At 37.7% G+C, this 14149-nt stretch overlaps 1 long non-coding RNA gene across 4 annotated transcripts in view; it reads left to right on the top strand.

The window, feature by feature from the left end:
• Positions 1-14149, top strand: part of LOC148216833 (uncharacterized) — a 91832-nt gene that overhangs the window by 23147 nt on the left and 54536 nt on the right. For all 4 annotated transcript variants that reach the window (XR_015794227.1, XR_015794228.1, XR_015794230.1 and 1 more), the window contains one exon: positions 6157-6326. This is a non-coding gene — a long non-coding RNA (uncharacterized LOC148216833). The remainder of the gene's footprint in view (positions 1-6156; positions 6327-14149) is intronic.

Genomic DNA, 14149 nt, shown 5'->3' with positions numbered 1-14149 from the left:
CACTTGCAGGCAGTTTTTGAAGGAACTCGGCAAGTAGGTTGTTCCAAACATCTTGGAGAACTAACCACAGATCTCCTATGGATGTAGGCTGTCTCAAATCCTTCTGTCTCTTCATGTCATCCCAGACAGACTCGATGTTGAGATCAGGACTCTGTGGGGGCCAAACCATCACTTCCAGGACTCCTTGTTCTTCTTTACGCTGACGATAAGTCTTAATAGAGGTGAATATGTGTAGCTCGGGGTTAAACTGTAGAGTCCTTGGGGTTCTCTGAGCTTGGTTCTTTTCTTGCAAATGTTTCATTACCTGGCTAGGTAACATCTTCAGTGCTGGAATGGGATGGGGTTTGCTCTCTTATTTATATACTGTGGCATGCCTTGCCAGTGCTGGTGGGGGTTTTGTTTTGCTCCTCTGGTAGTTCCTTGATTAGCATATATTTACTGCTTGATTGTGTGCCTGGTGGTAACCTTTGCCTATCTGGGTGATGATTGCTGGTGAGGAAATCTTCTGGTCTTTTGTCTTTTTTGAATAGTATGTAGATGCTGTTTATCTCTGTGTGTCTGTTAACAGCTGCCTTGTCTGACTACCAAGCATCCAAGCATTTTGGGATTTAGCTTGGTCTAAAATGCTGACAGTTTCCCAGTTAAAACTGTGGTTCAGTCTGTCCATGTGTTGTGAGATTAAGGAGTTCTCATCATGTCTTCTGACTGCTAGTTGATGCTCGTGGATGCACTCTGCTAGTCTTCTGCCTGTCTGTCCTACATAGTGATTGTTTCCATCCTTACACTGTATGTTGTAGATGACTCCTGTTTTTTCTTATTGTGCTACTGGGTCTTTTGGTTTACTTAAGATATTTTGGAGTGATTTTGTTGGTTTGTGTGCTACAGAGATGCCATGTGGTTGTAATAGTCTGTTGGTAGCTTCTGAGACATTTCTGATGTACGGCAGTGTGATCCTTTTCATAGCTTGTGTAGGTTGTGTTGTAGTAGGTTGCATGGTCAGGCACTTTTTGATAAAGTTGTGTGGATATCCATTTTGTTGGAAGATGTTGTATAGGGGGTCTTTTTCCTTTTTCTACTTTTCTGGGTTGCTGCAATGTGTTTGTGCTCGCTTGAATAATGTTCTTACACAGCTCCTCTTGTGGAAGGTTGGGTTGTTACTTTGGTAATGGAGTACTTGATTGGTGTGGGTTGTCTTCCAATAAACTTGGGTTTCTAATTTACTGTTGTTTCCTCTGCTGATGAGGATATCCAGGAAGGGTAGTGTGTTGTTGTTTTCTTCTTCCTGTCTGGTGAATTTTATTCCTTTGAAGATGTTGTTGATGTTTTGTGTGTCTTCTCTAGGTGTTCCTTTTATATGTATGTATGTATGTATGTATGTATGTATGTATTTCTCAGCATTGAGGACACCATTGATTCTGACCAAATCTCCAACTCCATTTGCAGAAATGCAGGCCCAAACCTATGCCTTTGAACTGTGGTGTGTGCTGGAGAAGACTCTTAAGAGTCCCTTGGACTGCTAGGAGATGAAACCAGTCAATCTTAAAGGAAATCAATCTGACTACTCATTGGAAGGATTGATAATGAAGCTCAAGCTCAGATACTTTGGTCACCTAATGTGAAGAGAAGACTCTATGGAAAAGACCCTAATGCTGGGAAAGTTTGAAGGCAAAAGGAGAAGGGGATGGCAGAGGGTGAGATGGTTAGATAGCATTACTGATGCAATGAGCATGAAACTGAGCAAACTCAGGGAGGCAGTGAAGGACAGGAAGGCCTGGTGTGATATAGTTCACGGGGTCATGAAGAGTCGGACATGAATGAACAACAACAACAGCTCAAAACTTGCAAGGAACCTCCACCATGCTTCACTGTTGTCTGCAGACACTCATTATTATATCGCTCTCCAGCCCTTTGGTGAACAAACTGCTCCTGCTGTAGCCAAACCTTTCAAATTTGGACTCATCAGTCTAGAGCATCTGCTGACATTTTTATGCACCCCAGTTCCTATCTTTTCATACATAGTTGAGTCGCTTAGCCTTGTTTCCACATCAGAGGTATGGCTTTTTGGCCATAATTCTTCCATGAAGACCACTTCTGGCTAGACGTCTCCAGACAGTAGATGGGTGAACCTGGGTCCCATTGGTTTCTGCCAGTCCTGTGCTGATGGCCCTGCTGGACATCTTCCAATGTCAAAGGGAAGTAGCATGATGCATCTTCCATCTGCTGCACTAAGATTCCTTGGCCGACCACTGTGTCTACAGTCCTCAACATTGCCCATTTCTTTCTGCTTCTTCAAAAGAGCTTGAACAGCACACCTTGAAACCCCAGTCTGCTTCGAAATGTTTGCCTGGGAGAGACCTTGCTGATGCAGTGTAACTCCCTTGTGTCTTGTTGCTGTGCTCAGTCTTGCCATGCTGTATGACCTGTGACATGAAACTGTCTTCCACAACCTCATCTTGGTAGCAGAGTTTGGCTGTTCGTCACCCAGTTTTAAGCCTCCTACACAGCTGTTTCTGTTTCAGTTAATGACTGTGTTTCAACCTACGTATGAAATTGATGATCATTAGCACCTACTTGGTATAATTGGTTCATCATACACCTGACTCTAATGACTCTAATCCTACAAGATCCCTGACTTTGTGCAAGTGTACAAAGTGTGCAAGTGTAAGAACTGATGCTGGTTTGAAGCCAAAGGGTAGTCACACCAAATATTGATTTGATTTAGATTTCTCTTCTGTTCGCTCACTTTGCATTTTGTAAATTGATAAACATAAACAATTACAATATATATTTCTGAAAGCATTCTTACTTTACAGCATTTTTTCACACCTGCCTAAAATTTTTGCACAGTACTGTAAATAAAAAGATCTACCAATTTGTATAAACTGGAGAATAGGACATAAGAACATTAAAACTTATTGTTTAAAATTATTAATGATTAGTTAGATTCAGATTCATTTTTTGTTGTTCAACCCAAAAGAAATCCAGTTCTCTTGGTTTTGTAAAAAGTCAATAACCTTGATCAGAAGACTAGGATTTGATATTTGCTTAGACTGCAGGCACAGAATTTCAATAATTTTCATTAAAAAGATAAAAGTAATTATGAATGATATGTAGTTAAGAATTTCATAATTAGGAATTTATGTTTTTATGTATTTATTTATGAAATTTATATAGCTGTCCATCTCATAAATGTGATTCTGGGTGGTGTATAATAAAAACACATCTTAAAATAACCATAAAAAAACCCAATAAACATGCATATAACAATGATGAATTTAATAAAATTTTTCGCTTTTTATTGTCTTACTGTTTCCACAATTCACTCTAGAATAGTCCTCAACATACTTATATATATTGCTTAGTTGAAAGCTTCTTAATCAAAGAAGATGACAACTGTTAATATTCCAGTCCAACATATCATTACATCCACAGTGTAATATGAATGCACAAGAAAAAAAAATCTGGATTATGAGCTTTATTGGCTTTACTTAATAACTGTTGGTATTTGGCCAAGACAATAGAAATAGTAGGCAATTGTCATAAAAAACCAACACTGCCCAGCCAAGGCGATACTTCTCAACTTTATTATAAGACTACAGCCATATTCATTCTTATTTTGATACTACAGTAAGTAAATTACACAGGAAAAAAATACATGTCACTTAAGGCATGAGATTTAAGAGCAAATCACAACATATACAAATTCTGCTTTTCTTTAAATTGTGCATTAGTATTTTAACCATGATTTTTAAAGCTCAGAACTTCTTAAGCCAGGTCCTATTCTGGACACAGATGGCATGTCATTAAAACCAACTGCTGACAAGATTTTTGTATTTTATAATTTTCCATTTTATATTGTCTCTGTTTACAGCTCCATCTGTGAGCCATTGCACTGGCAGAAAATAGTTCAAGATAGGATATAGCTTTTCTAATACATTGCCACAACAAAGCTTGATTTCATTTGATGACTACATGAATCACATTCAGAGACAAACCATGTTATGGGACAGAGAACTGTGCAGAGAGTGGAATTATGGAATTGATTCAGCTGCTCTATGTTTTTCTTTACTCATCTATATGACACTGTTTAGGACATGGCTGTCACAAGCCAGGCTTAGGAGAGACCAGAAATGGTTGTTCAGGGCCCTGTCCTGAAACCATTTCAGCTACCATTGCATCACTTAATATTTAGTTTCCACCTTGGAAAATAAAATTACAATGGATGAGAAGTTTTATTTCTTGTTATTCAGCACTGTCGTTTGATACAAGTTCCCATATCAGCTTCCAGTATAAAAAATAAACCACCACCACAACCAAAGCAATAAATATGTGATTATAGTGAAACCACACCTGGAATCGCAAAAGTTTGACCACATACCTCCAAATTAAAAGCAGTGCCTTATGAAAAAGGCAACATCTAGGTGGACCTATTATTTGGTCACTATCCTTCATTTCTAAAAGGATGCTCTGGTGATCAGGTTGACATGAATCAGTAGGTATGCCCTAATGAATTGTGATGTTGGACAAGTAAAGTTATTATGTTCCAAGTCAGAGCTCTGATTTATGTCAAGCTTATGGTTTCTTCTGCAGGAGCTACAGTGGGTAGCAATGTTTCCCATTTTAGATTAGGCAGTGGTAGAAATCCAGCTTATAAATGGAAAGGAGGGCTGGAGATGAGCCATTTGTAGTTTGTCCTTTAGGAAAGTGCTTATAACTCCCTTCACACACCTCTATTTCACAGCAGTTTCATGACAAAGTGATGGTGCACTTACTTTTTCCTGCAAAAAAAGAGAAGAAAGTCCTAACTTCCTTGGTATCTTTACATAGCACTGGAAAAATATGTCACCTACATCTCTACAGAATGTTGGCCAGTCAGCTTCAACAGTACTGACAATATATTCTCATGTAAAAGAAAGTGTTCTATTTTTGTCCCATGACCCACAATTGTCAAGGAATCAGTTAAATCTTTGATGTCATTGCATTACAGTGAATGCGAAAGTCATACTTTATAGGCAGATCCCATGTCTGGCACCTCATCCTCAAAAGAACTGTGTGCTGAAATAATAATAATAATAATAATAATAATAATAATAATAATAATAATAATAATAGCAGCAGCAGCAGCAGCAGCAGCAGCTTATATCCTGCGGCAATACCTTTAACACCATCAAATAACATCTGCCTATCCCAGATCCTTGGGAAGGACTCAATAGGTGGATAGAAATGCCAAATCCAGTCTAAACATCTGGCTGACTGTGTGACCAACCATAATAATAGCCACTGTCAATCTGTCAGACACTTAAATGATGATTTACTCATTGTATTTATCTATTCTATTTCAACAAACTGTTCTTATCTTGCAATGGAAATATAGAATGGAAAGCTAGGGATATTGCAAATAAATTTTCATGACAGAATTACTTTAAACCAGTTAGGTTTAAATTAGCAAAATACCTTTGCTTATATATATATGTCTCAAAGAGCACCAAAGAAGCAGTGATGTTGTGAATTCCTGAATATTTTGGATTTATGAAGGTTAAAAGATATTGTATGTAACATAAATTATAGCCCTAACTTAGTATATTATATGAAGAAATGCAAATAGTAAATAAAAGTATACAGGTGTGTGTGTGCGCACACGCGCAATGGTATGTGGGAATGACCTTGGAAGACAGGAAGAAGAGCCACAGACTAGGCAACTGTCATGCAAAAGGTATCAGCTGACAGGAGCAAAAGGGATGTGGGTAGTGTCTAGAAGGGACCCTCTCTAGTTTTCTGGAAAGTAAAAGTAAAGGAAGGGAGAAATGCTTTCCGACTTGCAAGAGTCTGTTAAGTGTAACCTTGCGATAAAGGTAGTGTTAGAACTCATGGTTGGTGCTTCTTGTCTGGACTCCCTCAAAGAGCTGGCAGTATGTTCATATGTGTATATTCTGCAGCTGGTCCAGAGTGCAGAAGTGCAGGCAGTTTTTGGTGTTTCTCATTATGCCCATGTAATGCTGTTCTTCCGTAGCTGCACTGTCTCCCAATAGGCCTCCATGTGCAATTCAAGGTGCTGGTCATCACCTATAAACCCCTTCATGGCATAGGTCCAAGCTACTTGTGAAACAAGTGAAAGTGAAACAACCTTTTTCCTGTTGTTTCTGCTTGCCCCACTAGTTGCAGTAGAGAGAGCATGCTGTTAAGCAATGCCATCCTTCTGGACTCCAGGGTCATTCTTTCTCAATGGCAGTGCCTGCCACGTAGAAGAGCATCCACCCAGTGATTCGGATGGCCCCAACCCTGTTAGCCTTTCACAAGGCATTGAAGACCTGGCCACTTCCCCTCAGGTAAGTAGATGACCTCTATCATTATTGATGGTGAGTGGGTTGATTGTTTATTCTTGGGCGCCGGGAGGTTATGTATGGTGGGTCTGTGCCAAGATCTGTCAAAATAACACAGTAGGCATTATGATGTCACAACACAAGCTCCACTCTCGACATACTTGTGTGAAATACCAGAACATAAATATAAAAGAGGTGTTCCAATGTAATAGAATGTTTTATGATTTGCCATCCCCCTTACCCCCATGATGCTACCAGTTGAATGACTTTGAGGAAACTTTTGACAGCAAATGTGAAAGGTCCATAAATTGTCCTGGGCTAAAACTTTAGTATCTGTAGGTGAGGAAATGAAGTGATAGCTCATGGGAATTTAATTTCATATCAGAGGAATGCAACTTTCAGTTCCCGAGCCATATTCTTCCCTGTAAGTTTTAGGAGTGTCACCTAGAAGCTGCCAAAAGTTGATATGAAATTGTAATCTTAATGCAACTGAAAGGAAAAATGATGAATACATAACTGAAGAGTGATCATATTAACTACATTGAAATGTAGGTTAACTTAAATCATATGTAGATTTTGTCATCCAAACAAAATGCCTTCAATATATCATTCCAAGGCCAAATATGACCATGGGCCTAAAAAAGGCTGTGTACCCAGTGTTAAACCTACGTCAGTAAAATGCAGGTTACTGAGGAGAATCCAGTACGGAGGCAGCCTAGAAAAGGCAAGAAGACCTTCTCAAGAGAAGAAGCAGACAATCAGAGGATTAAATGGGGACTATCTTTGCCCAAGGGAAGCATGACCCAGACCGTTCTCCACATAATCACTGAGTTCATTAAGAGGAAGAGGAAGGATTATCCTATTGTATCAACTCTCTATATTAATCTGAAAATGCAATCTACATTTAGCTGTGTCTGTGCTCTGATCCTTTGGACATAGCAAATATTCAAGGATTATTTCATCAGAGGAAGCTTGGGTCAGACGAAATTAACTTTGGTTAGGCTGATGCACCCTAGATCCTAGAGGGATTCTATAAAAGTGGGACCTTTCAAATTGCAATTTTAAGTATTCAAAGCCAAGAGCTGGAAGTCTCTGATTCTTCCTGAGGATATTAAGCTCAGGAAATAGTCTGCTATACCTTACTATTTGCATTAGTAGGACAATAGTCCATTCTAGCAGCTTTGAAAAAGCTTTTTTCTACTTTAAGGAAAATTCAATTTGTATTCTCAAACTCTCCTAATTGACACAGTCTTTGTATGAATCTTCCTCTAATTTATGTGGTATTATTTAAGGGGCTTCTGCTGTCAATTTATGCCAATACAAATTATCCTGATTTAATTCTTTGGCAAACATATTTTACTGCTGTAAACTCTTTTTTAAACACAGCCACTACTGTTTGTAGAGAACATTCAGTTGCATCCTTTCTTTTTCTGATACAGTAGTTCATTCGTTTCTTACTGAAGGAAAGCAAACATTTTATTTAATGCTAATTTCTATGCAGTTACAACCTTCAATGGAATGGAAACTACTCTAAATGCAATCCATGGGGAAATTATTTTGCATCTTTTGTTCTAGCCCTGCTGGATTTTGACACACAACAAGCAATACAGTTCATTTCCTAGCATCTCCCTAAAACCACAATGCTGAAACTCATAAGAAGTTTGATTACACCAACTGCTTAACATATTCCAATAGCATATATTGGAATCTAAACAGGATGGAAGCTTTACTAGCGGAAAATTCTCATCCTCACAACTTGGTGAAGCCATCAAGTAATCTGAAAAAAAAAAGAAAGAAAAAAAAAAGAAAGGCTAAAGAAAAAAGTATTCAGAGCAGAAACAGTAGCTGCAAAATAGTGCTCTCATAGTGAACTCTCATTGGGTTATACTGCAGGATAAGTCTGTTTAGGATTGATCCTCATTTAGAATTTCCCTCACATGTATACCCCTGTATAACTTGGTCACATAACATAAAACTACTTCAGCGTGAGATTAAATCATTTGCTAAATGCATTTTTCCCTTGGAAGCATAAGATTTGTTACTATAGAATATTTACTTGAACTTTTAGAATTCTTAGGGTGGAAAAACAACTTAGGGGTATGTTAGTCCAAGTACACTGATTTAATACCATTAATACATCATACATTCAACATAAAGGGAGAAAGAATTCTTTGGTACCACTCAGTTTGGCTGTCATCTTGCAATATAAACAAATGTACACTGGAAAACTAATATAAAAATGAAGGCGAAGGGCAACGGTGATTGTTTTTCAAAGATCTATAACTTTTTCTGGACTCTTAACCTTCTAGGTATTAACTGGTTTTTTAAACTTTGCAGGTGCTTTTTTTCCTATGGCCAAAAATCAAAGACAGAGCTACTGTACATATGTAGAAATAGGCAAAATGTTTAAAAAGTACATTAAAAATGTAAAATGTACTTATGATATCATAGTAACTAGCATACAGTTCTGCCTCCTTACCTGGCTTGCAAAGTTAATCAGACTGAAGAAAAATGTGTGGGAAGTGTCTAACAGATGTTTTGAAATTAGCTCATCAGTCATAACTTTTGCATAGAGGCTCATTCTTAAAACATGAAAAGCTGGAATGGAAAGTCCATTACTGTTGTTTTTGCAAGGTAGATATCAGAACCTGCAGAGAACCAAAAAAAAAAAAAAGTGTGCTTGAAAGACTGCACCTCTCCCGGATATGGGATTTTGTGGGACATACTATATGCAAAATGTTTACTCTGAACAGAGGAATCTTTCAGAATTCAGAAACAGAATCCCATGTATTCTGATCAAAGAAGGAAATCCTATTTTGATGAGCAGCTTTATGATGATTACTTCAGTAAACTACTATGTATGTATGTATGTATGTATGTATATTGTGCGTTTCATGGCAAATGGATATTGTTTTGATAAACGGGTTGAACTTAGAACCTGTAATATCCATGGTGTCTAAGAGCTGATCTGTATGACCAGGTTGCTCCAGCAAAAGTATGGGCCATTAACCATTTCTGAAGACCATACATGACTGTCATCTACTCACTCCAGCCCACAGAAAGGCAAACTCCATCTGTCTGTTCCTGCTCTACATCAAAAGTAAGGTTTCCTGACTTGTGCTGGCCCAAGTGGACTACACAAGGTGTAGGTGTACACAAAGGTATTTTGTTTACCTTATGCTAACATTTCACTCTGGGCAAATGCCTCTGTTGCCTTGATTCCTGAAAGGAAAAATGAAATATAAAACTAACAAACAATTGGATACTGTGGGAAGAGCACCCCACTCTTTCCCTCCAGACACTGTTCCCTGCCCTCCACAGCCATCTTGTCTTGGGCTGCCAGTTTGTTTTGGGACTAAACAAAACATGGTGGACCTTCACTTTTTGTTTTTAAACTGGATGACAAGAATTCTGCCAATCACTCTTCCCAGACCAGGTGACATAAAGAATAGTGAAATGGTGGCATTTTCTTTATTTTTTACTGGTCCAGTGATGGGCACACCAAACAGGAAGGTATCCATAAAAGGAGGAGTTAATGAGGGGGAGGTGCCATACAAAAAGGTCTATCAGTGGAAACCAAGTGTACTCAATGACCCACCACAGAAAGGAAAAATGATTGGCACTTACTTTTTCAGCATGTATGGGGTGGATAAAGAAATAGGACAGACCACCGATTGGGGTCATGATAAGTACTGTCTAGAAAGAACACCAGGTCAAAATGGAGGAAAATGTTGGACTCTGGAAAAGGATTTACTTTTCATCTTTGTTAGGTACAGGAAACAAGCAGTTTAAGGCTGCAGTGTGGAAAAGCTGTTGAAGGTGACAGGATTCTTAAGTGGCCTGTCTGTTGTTGCAATTTTTATTCCTGAAAGCAGTTCCTTCAGCCTAAGCTCCCAGCAGTCAGTCTCGAGGGTTCAATCCAGAAGCCCCAAATCCAAAAGACTAGAGATAAAATTCTGTTTTGACTTGTCCCAGATTACTTCCATTCAAAAGGGCTCATTTGGCATAATCTTACTCTCTTTCATGCCTGGAGGAGGCTTTGGAGAAATATAGTGATCAAAATGCTGCTGTGAATTTAGTGGCCAAGAGCTAGGACCAGTTGAACGTTTCATCTAGAGAAGTAATACTCTTTCTGATCCCCTGTATATCCTCACATAAATATATGAGACCATTATTGCCAGGCCAGTTCAATGAAAATGGCAGCATGAAAACTCCCAGATCACTGCAGAAACTTCCAGCCAAGTATATACTAAATGCCATCATTCTGACCTTGTTATTTTCAAGACAAATCTTCAATTTTTGTTCCTGAAAGCAGAACCTAGTGTTCAAAAGATTAAACAAAAATCAAGAACCAGACCAGCATACTGACAGCTGTGTAGAAGGTAGGGTTTATGATTTTATATTAGTTTATGTTATGAAAACTGAAAACAGCCTTTTTGTAATCCTTGCGATCAAATATATTTAGCTCTGTAATAGGTCTGGGTCATTGTTGTAAGCTTGCCTTGGCAATAGCTTTCATTCACATAAGTAGAATGTATAGAATTAGTGAACAATATGCACACAGTAACTATTATTATCACACAAATCCTACTCTTTCAAGTGGGGAAGATAGCTGAGAGTTGGGAAGGGCTTCTAAGGATTGAAATGCTGCATATATTCCCATCACTGAGCAACTGACTACACAGGAAAATTCTTTAGAGGGATTACATGAATTAGATAAATTAACTAGATAAGTGGATAAGTATAACCTCCAATCCAGAAGAACCTCCATCAGAAGAAGGCTCTGAACAGATTACCTGTCCTGGAGAAAATGAGTTGGATGCTCCTGTTGTCCATTTGCCCTGCTTGTAGGCTTCCCACAGGAACCTGTGTGACCAAAATTCTAGATGAAATACACCTTTCCCTTGATTTAGGTAGCCTTTTCTTCTGTTCTTCTGCTTTCATTTTAGAAAACAGAAATACTGCTACACAGAAGAAGACTTTGAAACCCCAATCTGAAATAGGATTTTTTTTTTCAGGCTTGCTCTGATGTCATAATGATGTCTCTTTTCATCTTAAAATAATTTAGGGAAAATGAGACGTTGATTTCATTTTAAGAAGTAGATTGGCATTCCTTGATGAAAAGGAAAAATTGCTTAATCAAGGGTGGCTTTATTCTCTAGCAGATTGAAATAGCCGCCTTAGGATGCAGGTACTGGTGGAAAGAGAATAGTTTCAGTGTCAAGTATGGTCCTGTGCTTCTATGCTAATCTTCTCCTAAACTAGAGGTAAGTAACTAGCTACACTAGTCAGTCTTAACATGAGGAGGAGGAGGAGGGGGAGGAGGAGGAGGAGGAGGAGGAGATGATGAAGAGCCATGGCCTACAAGGGTCAAAATGGTTGTCCTGTCAATTTGAAAGGATCAAACCCATGCTACTGAAAATCTAAGTTGAGACTATTGGAAATGAAATAAGATTCCACTGTATTTTGGACAGTTTTTTGTTCAAGAAATTGAAGAGACGATTGTCTTTTGCTCAATTGTCCTAAATGGCAAGGTCTGGAGAGTAGTAAATCTAAGTTTGAAAAGTATCCTCATGATCATAGATACTACTTTATATGTGTCAAAAATATCAAAGAGCACAGAAGGATGTGCATAACGTGATCCTTTTGTTGCTGAACACACCTAAGGTTAGAAGACCAAACTACAGAGAAGTTGAGGTCAAGGCAAATGGTTGCCAGTGAGACACCCTGCTCATTGAAATGAAGTCCTGAAGAGCACTGGTGTCCACCATGAGTTTTCATGTAATATTTCTTTCAATAAAAAGTCTATTTCATCTTATTCTCAAAAGAGAAAAGTCAAGCTCAACTCCTGGTAACTTAATGGACATGTCTTTGTAGTTTTCTTGGACAAATGTGAAAGTAGTTGGCTATTTATATCTTTGGAAAGTAAGATCATCCCTTTAAATTCAGCAGCAAAACTTCTAAATAATGACACAATTATTTTTTTTTTATCACCACTAATGTCACAACCCTGTGACCCTTAGTAGTATTTTTTTTTAAAAAAAAAAGCACTTCTATGACTGCAAAACATTTCTCTAAACTCCAGACACCGCAAAGGGTTTTCATCATGGATTAATCATCCAAGCAAGAAGTAGGCAGGATCTATGCCTAGATTAAAATTATTTTTATCCAATTAATGTCTGGAAAATTAATCCAGTTTTTGAAATGGATGGGAAGGTGTATGTCAGTTGCTGTCAAAGAGATTGGGAGATTGTCAAATGAATGCTATGTAAACTAATCATGATGATATCTACAGTGTATAAATTACTTAGATTTCCCCCATCCCAGTTTAGGGATACTTTGAGAGAGGTAAATAATTACTTCAGCCTTGAGTCCATCACCAATTAACCTTCCACCAGCAAGAATGGAAAGGGAAAATCAAACCTTTGAATTTGGCAAAACAAATTAAACTGAAGCTGTTTTAAAAACTTATTGATGTGATATTGTTTCTGGGATCTAAACACTACCTATCAAACAGCTTTTATACTTTCTTTTTCTATCTGCAATACACAATGGACTAATTAAATAGCCCAAAGATCTGAATTCCCTAGATTTAATAAAAGTCACAACATTTTCATTGTTTCCAGGATAATGATTTGCATGCACCTTTAATAACTTGCTGGTTACACATTCTTCAGGAAATCTTTTGAACTTCTTGGACAATAATCCATATAATGACCTTATAACCAAGAGACTTATGGACTGGAAGTAATTTGCTGAACTTTTTCTCCACTCCTAGTAAAGTGCTAATCACAAACAGTTTAAAATAGCTTTTAAAGGATAGATTGTCATGGTCCCTTTTTTGCCTTTTCAATGTTTCTGTGATATGCCTTTTCACTACTTCTATGATTTAAAATAATGTTTTATGTTGGATTTTAATTTCCATCTCGTATCTGTTTGAATTATTAATATTTTTCACATGATGTAGAACAGAGTTCTTCAGCCTGGATGCCTTCCAAGTATGTGGTCTTCAAGAATTTTCAGGAATGACTATATTGGCTAAGGAATTCTGGAAAGGCGGCTTAGGAAAGGCTGGGATAGAATGGGCAGGAAGATAAACTACATGATATCCAAAGTCTCTTCCAATCCTTATACATTCTTTGATTATATGCTGCATAATATACATACATACATATATGCTATGCTATGCTATGCTATGCTATGCTATGCTATGCTATGCTATGCTATGCTATGCTATGCTATGTCATGTGTGTGTGTGCATGATTTTTCTTTTTAATGTAACACTTTAACAAATTTAGCTAAAAGCAGAACCATAGGCCTGTAGCAGACTACATGATTTTTATTTAACAAGTTGTATATTCAAGCTGATGCATTTCCATGCAGAGCTGGAAAAGAGCCTTAGAGAGCTGAGAGCAGTGAGTAGAGGTCTGATTTCATAATAGGTCTGATTATATAGAAGACAACTTTTGGATTATTAAGAACAAAAATTCAAATTGCACAAACGGGTTCAAATTGCATAAATATTAACAACAACTTATGTATAATACTATAATACATTTCATTTCCTTCTATATTTGGTATGTTTAAGGATGCATTCTGACATGCAGGTGCATCTTTAAATGTACACTCAATGAAGTAACAATTTTTTTCCATGTGAAATAGTTTTTACAGATCAAGCACTTTGAACTGTTTTCTGTTCACTTTGCTCTCTCCTTGAATACACTGGTTATTCAGCTGAGGAAGACTTTTTTTATTAAGCCGTGACTCATTGGCTAGATTTATACATTGCACAAAACTGTCATGTAGTTTGGCTGACTTTGGCTTAGCAC

Source organism: Python bivittatus, unplaced genomic scaffold, assembly GCF_059951505.1.
Source record: "Python bivittatus isolate LINGU-HERP-01145 unplaced genomic scaffold, Pbiv_v1 ctg000070_np1212, whole genome shotgun sequence".
Lineage (NCBI taxonomy): Eukaryota > Metazoa > Chordata > Lepidosauria > Squamata > Pythonidae > Python > Python bivittatus.
The sequence above is the reverse complement of the archived record's forward strand: the minus strand, read 5'-3'. Positions and strand labels throughout refer to the sequence as shown.